The sequence below is a fragment of the Schistocerca gregaria genome, chromosome 4, assembly GCF_023897955.1.
Source record: "Schistocerca gregaria isolate iqSchGreg1 chromosome 4, iqSchGreg1.2, whole genome shotgun sequence".
NCBI lineage: Eukaryota > Metazoa > Arthropoda > Insecta > Orthoptera > Acrididae > Schistocerca > Schistocerca gregaria.
Window position 1 is genome coordinate 740,874,543 of NC_064923.1, and position 12,602 is coordinate 740,887,144.

At 41.0% G+C, this 12,602-nt stretch overlaps 1 protein-coding gene across 1 annotated transcript in view; it reads right to left on the reverse strand.

The window, feature by feature from the left end:
- LOC126267456 (LIM/homeobox protein Lhx9-like) overlaps positions 1-12,602 on the reverse strand; it is a 461,415-nt gene that overhangs the window by 444,667 nt on the left and 4,146 nt on the right. The window lies entirely within an intron of this gene.

Here is a 12,602-nt window from a genome sequence, read left to right on the forward strand (position 1 = left end):
GGCAGAATATTAAAATGGCAGCTCCAAAATTCAATAACCGATCCGGATGCTTTTTCTTTGGAGATATAAATGAGCCAATGACAAAAGCAAATATGCCAGGAATGTAATTCCGATAGTATGAAAGGGTGGCTCGGTTGTGACAGTAATGATAAAGGTTTCCCAGATCGTGTCGGATGAAGAAATGTTTGAGAACATATTGCAGGTAAACGAATAGCAGGAAATGCAAGGAGATAAAGCAGAAGAAAACGTAGATGCAGGACCATCTGTGTGGAAGCATATGAAATCATGGAAACGGCTTTCAAATAGCTCGAGAAACAAGCAGGGTGTGATACAGTGAATTTACTACATTAAAACGGATTCGTGATGTAGCAGTAATGTCGAGAAAATATTGCTTGGGCCAAATGACAGTTACATGTTCTTTAAACAAAATTAAACTATAATGACTGTCCTATGCGACTTCTCTTGAGTATTTCCTGATAGAGGATAGAGGTATTTCAGTAATTTTAAGTAAATATATACGTACGAACGAAAATTCCCGTAATCTCCTAACAAACTTTCATTTTTTGCTGATTTTCTTAAGTTCAACTTGTTTCTATTATTCTGAATAAACATCTGGAAAGTAACCATGTGCAGGCGACGTACATTATCTTTCTGGAGTCAACGATACAAAAATCTCTTTTCTTCGTATTTCAGTTATCCGTATTTGCAATTATCCGAATCCAGTCCACTAGTTGTGGAAGTCCTTTTAAAATGAAATTTCGATACAGCACGGAAGAAGTATTGCTTCGGCACACTCGGAAAATCGAAGCGACTGTCATGACAAACCGCTGCACAAGCACAACCTAAATGAGCAGCTATCTAACACAGGGGGATCCGAATTGATTCGGTAATTGTTCAGATAGTTGTTCCACCATTCAACTCTCCACGACGCTCATCCCTTTTCTCAACTGAGCCTAATTTACTACAGTACGTAAAACAGTTGCAAAAATGACTTCGAAGGAGAAAAGTATTTGTTTGCACTCAAGGTTTTTAAGTTTTAATTTAATTAACACTGTACAGAGATAGATGTTCTACCAGTAACGTTTACAAATAAACAAAAACATAAAAATACCGATAAGTGTGAGCAGAACTCATGCACCGAGGACTCGTTGAAATCTTATTATATGTATAGATAGGTAGTCTGATATAATGACAAATTAACAATTTATGTATTTTTTTTCCTCTGACGGTACTGTGGAGTCTTGCTCCCTGACAAATTTCATGATTCTGAATCGACCCTGTTGGTTTAGTTGAGCTGTCTTTGCAAGTGTGAAAATATGTGACATTGATAACAATGTGATCGTACAAAGTTTCCTTCTCTGCCGATTGTTGTAGGAACCCTAAAGACTAGTATTTAAGTTCGCGGAAAAAAGTAGAAGCTGTGAAAACTTTCGAGAGTCTGACATGACACTGTCGAGAAAACGGAAGCAGAAATGTAAGGTTAGAGGAAATGTATCAAACGGAAAGGAGAAGTGCACTCGGTGTGATAACTTACCGTGACATTAAAAATGCTTATTGGAACTCGCTTCAGTAGTCAATGCAGAGGATAAAACATAACTGTCAGAGGATATAAGCACTAAGAGGTCTAAGTCATTCGCTGTTAACTCGGTCACTGAAAGATTCACGCGAAACGTCTCTTACTAACTTTAAAAAGACATGAATTCAGACATGTCGTAACGTTAAGAAGGTTTGTGAAGAAAATAACCGGTGATTACATACTTTCTTCAGCATCAAGATTCATTCTAATAAACTTTTATATCCCTCTCATCTGAACGGGTAACATAAGTAAATAATAATTAAGTACATAAAAAATTAAACTTTATTTTAACTTCAGTTCTAACATCTACATTTTACTGTCTTCTGTATAGGAATACGAATGTTATTCAAGCTACGGTGCACACTGCGTTCTAATCACATACTCTGAGAATCGTGATTTCTGACAACAGGCCCTGCAAGTTTTAGACGCGTCATTTTACTATTGAAATATCTAGTCATAGCTGTCATAGATCCTGAGATCGGTCTGAATACCACAGTGCATTTTTAGGTGTAGCCTTGTTGCAGGTCGCATGTCGTTGCCGTCCTTCGACATTTGAACTGACTTAGGCTGCCAGTTACAGGGAAATTCGAACCAGATTGTAATTCGACGTTCTTCTCATCAATCACCATTGTGAACATCTAAATTTACACGCCACCGTACAGTGATTGTAATGGGAGCATCATATCAATACTATTAGTTTTCGTCCGTGCCCCAGTGCCGTAGTAAACAACGGAAAAATGCTTATTTCTGAACTTCTCACACATTTCCAGTGATCGGTACGCGATTTAAACGGTGGTAGCGCAATCGTCTTTGAATTTATCCAAGATCGTTCCACGAGAAGTACGTCGTCTGTCTTCCAATGATTGTGATTCGAGTTCCCCGAGAAATTTTGTTGCACACTTATATTTTGCCTACTTCGGCACTGCTCAGTTTTGGCTGTGTACCTGTTTTCAAGTGTGTTGTTCAACCCGCCAAGAACCCTCGTTCCCATGTTGTTTATTCTTAAGTTCGGCCACGCAGCTGCATTCTAACAGTGTACAGTCAGGCTAAGCTCTAAGTGTAACCGACATACGGCTATTTGACGGATTGTACCACACACGACAGTGCAGTCGAAAGCGCACAGTAGTAAAAAAGGCATAATGAAGTGGCGTTCTAATCCACGTTATGACAGTCAATGCAGCAATTTTTCGGCAGTGGGCCCTGTTGTAATAAAAAAATTAAAAATATTATAAATCGAAGATGTTGTTGTCTATGATGATGATCGTAGATTTCTTTCGGCGGATGACATCCTGATCTCTAGCGCCCCCTACTAGTTTCTAATGGCACGAGTGTGGGTAAAGTTGAACTATGAACTTAACAACATGAATTAATAAATACGTATCAGCCGTCTAGAAACCAAAATTGCGTGCCCACACACGCACACGCAACAACTGAAAGCCATAAAAGAGTGTAGACGAACATTGTAAGTGGCGAATTACTGGGCTAAAAGGAGGCGGTCATTCTGAAGAACACTAATCCTCATATCTAGAGTCCAGACGGCATACAAAATTTTAAAAGTTTTACTCCCACGTGTCTCGTTGTCAGCTAACATAAAAATCGGTAGCCCACGCAAATTTTCGGCCGTGATGACGTAGCAGAATGCGTGTGCTGCTGACACTACAAAGGTGTGAATCATTCCGCCAAAGGTAAAAGTACTGTATACGGAGGATATCAACAAATATGAAGTCCAGAAGGTGAGCTGACCCGCGTTCGAAACACGGACCCGTAAAATACAGATGTCTACTGTTGTGGCCCCTAGCAAAGATGCCACAAAGCCATAATATCAGTAGCACAGGTGTTAGTGTGTTGGAACAACTGATAAACGTCATATCTGAACTTCCCCTTGTCCTTCCTTGCCGACGTTGAATCCTGGAACTGTAGTGTAAACAGACGATAACTCGGCAGAAAAATCAAACAGCCGTGTTGCATTCTCATTGAATATTTGAGGTCAGTATATCGAGACGATTTGATATTTGTGTCAGCATGAACCCTACATTTTATCTTCCGAAAAGTTCTGATTGATTACCATTCCCCAAGCCTGATAAATAAAGGAAAAAAATAAGTACGGATATCTAGCCGCATACTGCGACTCTAATGAGTTCCTGACTGACAGAACGATATGAATTATCTTGTGTGGTCAGTACTACATAGTCACACAATTAATTTCGTGGAGTCCTGAAGAAGTGTGATAGAGCGATTAAATGTTTCGTTAATGCAGTTAGTTGCTATCTCAGAATATTCGCACTTGAATCTGCTACTTATGAGAATGTTATATCCAATGATAAACTTCAGCAATAACAAGCCAAATTCGGGCAAAATAGTAATCTACTGAAAATGTTATTCACATTGGTTCTTAAATTGCAGAAGGCGATTAATGAGCAGAAACTGAATGTCGTAGACATACCTGACAGTGTCAAACAGAGAACAATGAACTCATACTATCACATGGTCTGTCTTGTAGTTTAACTTATTATAGGATTCCACCCTTTGATAGGTACAAAGAAATTATCGTTTGGCTACGTACTCTGTCCAACGCCACTCTCTATACACAGAAGGGAAAAGAGTGAGGGAAAATTTATTAGAAAGTTAATTTATTATTACTGACGCACCGTGATATGTATAAATCATTCTTCACCCACATGTAATATCATAATTAACGCACTTTCGACTATGGATTACAGATTACAGTAGCGTACATCCTGAACACAGTGTAGAAAATGGCTTGTAGAAGAAGTCATTGCTTTAGAAATAACAATGTTGACAAGGTTTTATACATTATGGAATAAGAACAAGCGACATATTACGAACCCAGCTAGGTGACTTACTGAAGAACAGCAAGAGACATGAGAAAATTAACGATTTCTACGATTCGTACATTTCGAATTTGACAAAAACTGACTCGATGCTACACTCGTGACGAAATCCGGTTAGTTTCTGGTTACATTTGTAATTTATATGATATTGCATTTAGAGAGTTCTCGTCTTGAAAATTACAAAAAGAGATTTCAAATACTGTGTAGGATCTCTTGGGATATTTTTATTTGCGTGAAGGGTACAAATTATTTTGCACACTAAGGATATCTTACACCTCTTTCACTTCGATCGTTTTCTTCGAATTATTTTATGGAGCGACATTTGTTAGCCATAATCGTAAAGTACTCCACGGTACTTACTACACGGCAGTTTCTCGATTGACATAAATGGTTGTCATCGCTACCTGAAACCTTGATACATAATTTAGTACGTCATGAGTATGTCAGTAAGAGCACAAAAAAACTTTGCTTAAAGAAGATCTGCCTGACACTTTTAAATTCTTTATTTTTCTCCTGCAGAATACTGGATGAGAGACATCCAAAGAATGCTTAACTCATAAACCTTCTTTGCATCTCTTTTTTAAGTGGGGAATGAGCACTCCCAATCAATCTAGTGTTTGCAAACAATTCGAATTTTCACATAAAGTAAACAGCGATGGTCATTCCGAGTTCTACATGCCACAATAAGTAATACAGTATCCAATGAATGTACTCACAAAAATTCGGTCTGAAATACGTCTAAACCGATGCAGCAAAATTTGCAGTTCCATTTGAAAAAATACAAAATGTATGCCGAAAAGAAATATTTCAGGTTTGGCGAAACGAAAAGGCTTCCACCGCTTCTTTAGTGTAACTGCAATGGAAAGTATATAACAGCACACCATTCACAGTGATATGCAGAACTTACGTCCTTGCCGCTCTTAGAAAAATAAATCATATTTACTAGGTATGGGTTTTAAAGGCTACTAACACCTTCAAGTTGTAACGTCTTTTCGAATTTCGTCAACATTACTGGCTACAGAAATGCATATTTTATTTCGCGTAGCAAGAAAAGTCTTATTTTGATGTATCTGAGGAAGCACTATCTTCAAACGATGCGACTGATCTCTTTTTATTTGAGAATATTGGCAGCAAAATATTGAAATTCGTCGAGAGAAGGCGTACTAAATTTCTGGATGACACACACACACACACACACACACACATAGACAGACAGACAGACACGTCATTACTGGGAAATCGCTGATTGAGATCCGTAGACATTATCCAGACAGCATAAAAATTTGCTAGCGCTTTCGTTTGGCAGTGTACAATATCTTTTTTTTGTGGAAGTTATTACACATTCATTTGACTTGACTTCGGAATGAAAACTGACATTTACGTTAATTTCCGTTCAGGTGGAAAAAATGTAGTCATACTTTGGCGACGAGCATCCACAGATTTATCCGCCAGTAATATGCAGAAAAATGCCGGAGACGTGGAGCATACACTGTTTATTTTTCTTTTTTAAAAAAATATTGCATAGTAGTCATCTTTGGTCAAAACAAGAATTTACTTTTGTGGTTTCAATGTTACTGCTCTGATTGGGTTTGAAAACATTACGTGTTAAGAGTTCGCAGAGTGAAAAGATATGATATTCAGTATGTAACTAGTGGTTCAGTGAAACAACCAAAATTCCCATCAACATAGTCCGCCCTGGATTTGGGCTCAGTTGCAACCGAATACGTGCCCAATGAACTACGGCCCAATGAACTCTCGGCGTCTAGCAAGGGAGAAGTTTGTGTATTTAGAGAACAATCTTGGCTCTGAGCGCTATGGGACTTAACATCTATAGGCATCAGTCCCCTAGAACTACTTAAACCTAACCAACCGAAGGACATCACACAACACCCAGTCATCACGAGGCAGAGAAAATCCCTGACCCCGCCGGGAATCGAACCCGGGGAGAACAATCTTAAATCGATTTTTACTTTGCATTTACAGTTAAAAGCGTTCAGCGTCATTGAGTATTGTGTCACTTGTCTGCGAATTCGGTCGATATCTGCAACAAAAACCTGAAAATATTGACGGCATTCTTGGAAACAATTACAACTATATGGTTGGAAAGTGCCTATATTCCACTGCAAAACAAATGCAGCAGTTACGTGTAGCATCAAAGACTCAAAAGTGGATGTAACGTACGTCGCAACAGCGCTTCACAAAGGATTAACAATTTCTGAGAAGCCGCGAAGCTGGAATTAGCTGCTCGTCGCAGCAGTGGCTCCGTTTGCGGCGGACGTGCGCTATTCTGAGGCCGCCACAGCGCCCTCCGGAGAACAGGCAATTTTTCGAGTCGCGTCGATGTACGGCGGCGTGGTTAGGGTAATCCGTGGTCCCTGTAGCGCCGGACCCCGCACAGCTCAACACAGAGCGGAGGCGCAGTTCAAACAGAGGCGTCGCTCGCCACCCGGTCTGGCCGGCCAAACGCCGCAGATTCCGCTTTAATTTTAAACGCGTGGTAAATTTAATCCGCGGGACGGTGTCTAGAAGTGCTTTTGGGTTGTGAGGGCATCCCCAGCGACGGCAGAGCCGCTGACACGAAGCGCGCCGCTCTTTGCGTCAAAAGCTGCTTTGTGCGCGGAGAGTGGCTTCCACTGTTTTCGGAGGCAGTATTATTTCTATCACTATTCCGTCCCCGTCCGGTGACAGTGGCTCGTTAAAAAGTCTGCTACTCCGCGGCTTTTTTCGCCTCGTCCGCTGCTTTTTTTTTTTTTTTTTTTAAAAAGCGAGTATTTCATACATTTAAAAATACACGACGAGGAGATGAAATGAATACAAAATGTGAAACACTGTTCATGTTGAAGCGTATTTCCTATGGTACGAATACGGCAAGAAAATTCTTTGTAGACTGTTAGGTAATAGAGTGACAAATAAATAAGAAACTAACAATCTGCACTAATAACTACATTCGGTGAGATAAGATGGAAACGCAGCCTGGTGGAATGTCACACGTGGCATATATTTTTCACGTTTTCAGAAAGTCATTTCGGAAGAACGAATGCTTCGTCACAAAATCAATCGAGCTAGCAGGCCGAATCCAGGAGCGCATTTGTCAACAGGAATGACTAATTCGATAGCTCTATGCACTTATTCAGTCTCATGCACTTACACACATTATTGCAAAATTCGTCAGTGATGTAAGTGGGAGCTGGTTAGTATCACTACTTTACATGTTTTAATAACAGGTGTCTTTTATATAACATATCGGATAATTTAGTTTCAAGAATTTACTAGCGAAAGTACGGGCTGAATTTTGGTACTTTTCGTGTGATTTCAGGCCCTCAGAAACAATGAGGCTTTGGAAAGTGACTGAATTGTGGTAATGTTATTAATTGTTTCAAGTGTTGCACACAATACAAGGCGGGATATTTTCTTTTCATTGCTCCTACGCAAATCACACTCTGAATAGATCTAAGTATCGAACATTTAACTTACAGCAAGGATACCGCAATTAGTTTATTAAAAGTGCACTAGGTGGCAGTGGTCGAACAGAGAGACGTTAACGTTAGTTACTTTTCTATACCTGAACTGTACATTATGTACGTATAACTGTAGCACAAATAAGTAAAAAAGCAAGTGAACGCCATAGATCCAGTTTCGACGCGAAAAGTCGATCTTCCTTGTAATCTTGCGGTTGTAATTTTACGCTCTTTCTCTTCCGGTTTACACTCCTATGTAGCATGTTATCAGTAGGGTGTGACTGGGGACATTGAAATCACGATGAAATATCACTATTGCTGATAGTAATTACAGTTGCATTTCCACGTTTGTTACAATTTAGCTCCAATTATGCAAATAAAATACTGCATATTACCATGTCAAATATCTATTACTTTCATTAACCAGGCCATTACTTACATTAACCAGGCCTGAGTTAAAACTGTTATTTCGTGAAGATAGCAACAGATGTTAGAAGAATAAATGATCTGAGAATAAAGTATACAGAAATTAGAAGTGATTCTCTTTTTTAAAAGCGCCTGTAAAGTGGAAAGACCAACAACATAGCTTGGCAATAATAGTAAAAATACAGTTCACCTCGTGACTATCAGACTGCTCACAAATAATATGTATAATAATTGTAACCCAGCTAGAATTATTTTAAAAATGATGGGACATAACAAAACACTGGCATTTCATCACTATCCAGTTGCTGTTGTATCTCTTACAGATACGTTCATAGGTGCAAATAGTTTAAGGAAATGCGAAACAGGACAATGTCGTAATGACAACCTGACTGCATGTTGTCACCTCGTAGTACGTTTCCAGATATGTAAATAAACTAAAAAAATACGAGTTGAAAATTAGCGCCGCTGGACGCTTCAGTTTTCCAGGAACGGCGTAGAGGTGCATCCCGGAAAGAATAATACGAGTCCCGTAATCTGTTGAAGGCTACAAAGAAACGCCTCTAAAATGAAAAGTTGACTTGAGGCAACCGCCCCGCTAGACAATTTAGCGAGGACTTAATGGTGACATACGTTTGCTAAATTGCGTGACGCGCGATAGAAGGACTTATCAGCGGACGGGCGGAGGGAGGTCCGCAGCGGCTTCGGGAGAGACGGTCGTGGTGAGGTAACTGCCTCGCAGCCGCGGTAATTCCAGGTAATTCGGCGGTAATAACGGGCTGCGCCAGGTATTTCCTTCCCGCTCACGAATGCCGGAGATGTATCAATACTTGTGCAGCGGCTGCCCGCACTTATGCATATCCCTGCTGTCCATTCGTAACAACAACGGTCCGAGTAGGTGGAAACAGTTACTGCTTTCGAGCCGGGCAGCACGCCCTAATGTTTTTCGTGAGAGCTGAATTTCAAATAGCTTTGTACTTTCCGAGTAACTCCCGCCGAGCTACTTATTACGGCAGCGGAATGCTGGATTTCATTTATTATTTCGGACTAGCGCCACGGTTCCACGGGTACAGGTCGCGGGTTCAAACGCTGCCTCTGGTGAGCGTCTAGGTTTCAAAGTGGCATAACTTGATGCTCATATTGACAAGTGAAAATGACAAAGAATTAGCCATTATCACAACTACTGGCACTAATGTAGTGATATGCGGTAGACTCTGCCAACAGGGACTTGGTAAAGTGATGGAAAGCTTACAGACCACAACAACGAAGCAAGACAAGCTATCTTACACGTCTATAAACAGCAAATATTATGAAGTATTTGAGCATAAAGATTTACCGAAATAAACGTACCGCTCTGAATGTTTCCCGTTCAGGTTGTGTAAACGGGTCTATAAGATTCGAGTCTTTGACTTTTGCGAAACGGAGTAAAATAATAAATCTGGTATACAAGAATTGATGTGGTTAACGGATGACCTCCTTTATCCCAAACGACGTAATTCCCCAATGATGTGTATTATAAACGAAAATAATCCACACATCAGCTACCTATGCCATTGTCAACTAGGTTCCCCTCGCTGTTAATACAGTTGCGAAACTAGTGAACCGATTCAAATGTTCCCAGCCGGCGCATATACAATGAAAGACCACACTCCTTATTGTTTGTGAGAAAGTACGGAACCTCTGAATGATTGCTTTTACAACAGCCCCAGTAGGGGCAAGAATTAGAGCGCATACCTGTTTTAGATGACAGTAATTGCAAAAGTTTTTAGTGTTCGAGTAGAAAGGAGGACCAGTAAGATAACTATACTTATAATTGAAACACAGATGCTTCGTAATATTAGCAATTATATTGAAGTGTAAACTTTTGTGGCTGTGAACTAGCCTCACTCGTGGATTTCTTGAAATTGAAGCATAAAAAATACCAAATATAGATAAGAATGAAAAAAATAATTGTGCACTTTACCCGTGCAAAATAAAATTTTGGCTGGCCGCGGTGGTCTGGCGGTTCTAGCCGCGCAGTCCGGAACCGCACGACTGCTACGGTCGCAGGTTCGAAGCCTGCCTCGGGCATGGATGTGTGTGATGTCTTTAGGTTAGTTAGGTTTAAGTAGTTCTAAGTTCTAGGGGACTGATGACCACAGTAGTTAAGTCGCATAGTGCTCAGAGCCATTTGAATCATTTGAATAACATTTTGTCAATTACATTATTTAAGCAGTTTTCAGCAAGTTTTTGTCTGTATGTGAATAACTGTCTTATATGCTCGCCTGAAGAAATTTATTTACATACAGGCTAAAAAGTGGTTGGATAGAAAGAGAGAGAACCTGTGTAGAATTTTTGTCCCCGATTATATCTTTGCAGCAACAGGTTACGAATCATTAATATTTTTTTCAACGTAACGTACGCATAATATTGTTTTCTGCGGGACACTCAAATCCGTATAATGAACTAAATGTCAGCCTCCATTTTTATCCTTAAAGGGCAGTGACGAAGGCATGTGTGGTATGAAGGGAGAGAAACTACCTAAATGATACTGTCTGGAATGGTAACGCTATTACAAAACAGGATTTTTGGAAGGCTCTCCAAAGAATTGTAATACTGTACGGAGAGATGAAATGGCGATGAAGCGACAATGGGTGTTATGTGGGGGAAAGAAAATGTAAACATGTGGTCCCATCGAATGGTCGGTTCCCTAAACGGCAGCAGCTGTTTTGGTATGGCGGGCGTTTTGCTTTTGCAGCAACGGTGTGGCAGTGATGTGGCGTGACACACTCAAGTACAGGGGGGAGCAAGGGGCGACTTCGCGATTGCTGCCCGATAAGTCACGTCCCATTGCGTTATCTGTGACTTCACGTAGAATCTACAGATGATCATCTGCACGACATCCGTTTCCTCCGACGTCGTTTCCTCCTCTTCCCTTTTACTCCTTCTTCGCGCTCCGCGCCCGGACGTTCCACAAAGAGAGCGGTATTGGGGTGTAGTGGACGGACACTTTTTGAAAGAGTCCGTTCCCGTGGCCCGGGCGGCGCATTTCCTGGTTGATAAGCGCCTACTGTGGCACGCAAACCCTGCTGGCAAACCCACAGCCGGCGACGGACGAGTACACGCAACAGCGCCAAATGGTACCCGGGCAGCAGCTTCCGGTGTGGACATTCAGTGCCCGGTCACGCCATGCGACGAAGGTAGTCTGCCAGTATTACTCGAGAGGACAGAGGTTCACATCCGGATGTAATGTATCTTTGGATTCCCTAAATCTATACTGGCATATACTGCAATGGTTCCTTGACCATTGCACCTACCGATTCCTTCTTATATCTTCGTTCATTCGTGGTCGACAGCCCATGAGTATTAATCTTAGCGTCGGGGGTACTTCAAACTCCAACGACACTGTTACTTCCTTCTTCAAGCTTGATGTGGTAACATCTGACAGATTCGTAATACACTGGACACAGTAATTAAAAGTAATGAACCAGGTGTTCGTTTAGTAGAACGGTCGTACTGGAGACTGCACGCCTTTGGGTGCCCCTGAAATGTGTATCTACGTCTCTGTATTACGCAAACCACCTTACGGCGTATGGCGGAGGTTACTTTTGATATACCATTTTCCACATTTTCTATTTCATTCGCTAATGATGCATGGACAGAATGCCTGTCGACGAATCTCCGTAATAACTGTAACTTCAGCGATTTTCTCATTGTGATCATTTTATGAGATACATACCTGAGCGCAGGTAGTACGTTTGCCCGACTCTTCCCTGGACGCACGCTTCCAGCATTTCAACTGCAAATCTCTAGGAGCTACAACGCCTCTCTCGTGGCTTCTGCCAATGGCGTTCATTCGGCATCTCCGTAAAGGCTACTCTTTGTTAGATCTTCTCTATCTCTTCCACTAATCCAATTTGGTGAAGATCTCAGACTGATGAGCAGGAAGGATCGCTCTCACAAGTGTATTCTAAGCATATGAATGAAACCGTGAACTGTCACTACAGGGGAAGCTACAATCCAATGTCACAGCGAATCCTCCTTGTAATGCAATATTTTCGAAATACTTAAAACCCTGTCACGGAAAAAAAAAAACGCTGTAGCAACCTAGGATCGAACACCGAGCCGCTGAACTTGTATAAAGAAAAAATCCCATTGACGGGCCTGGGATCGAATGCTAACTGCTAGGTTCGCAACGGGTTTTCCCACGAAGTAACCAAACCACAGAAAATGAGCTCTATCCACATACCTCGCATGCCCGTTTGTAAGGCAAAGTTATCGGTGAATAGAATATTTTTTATCATCAACAACTGG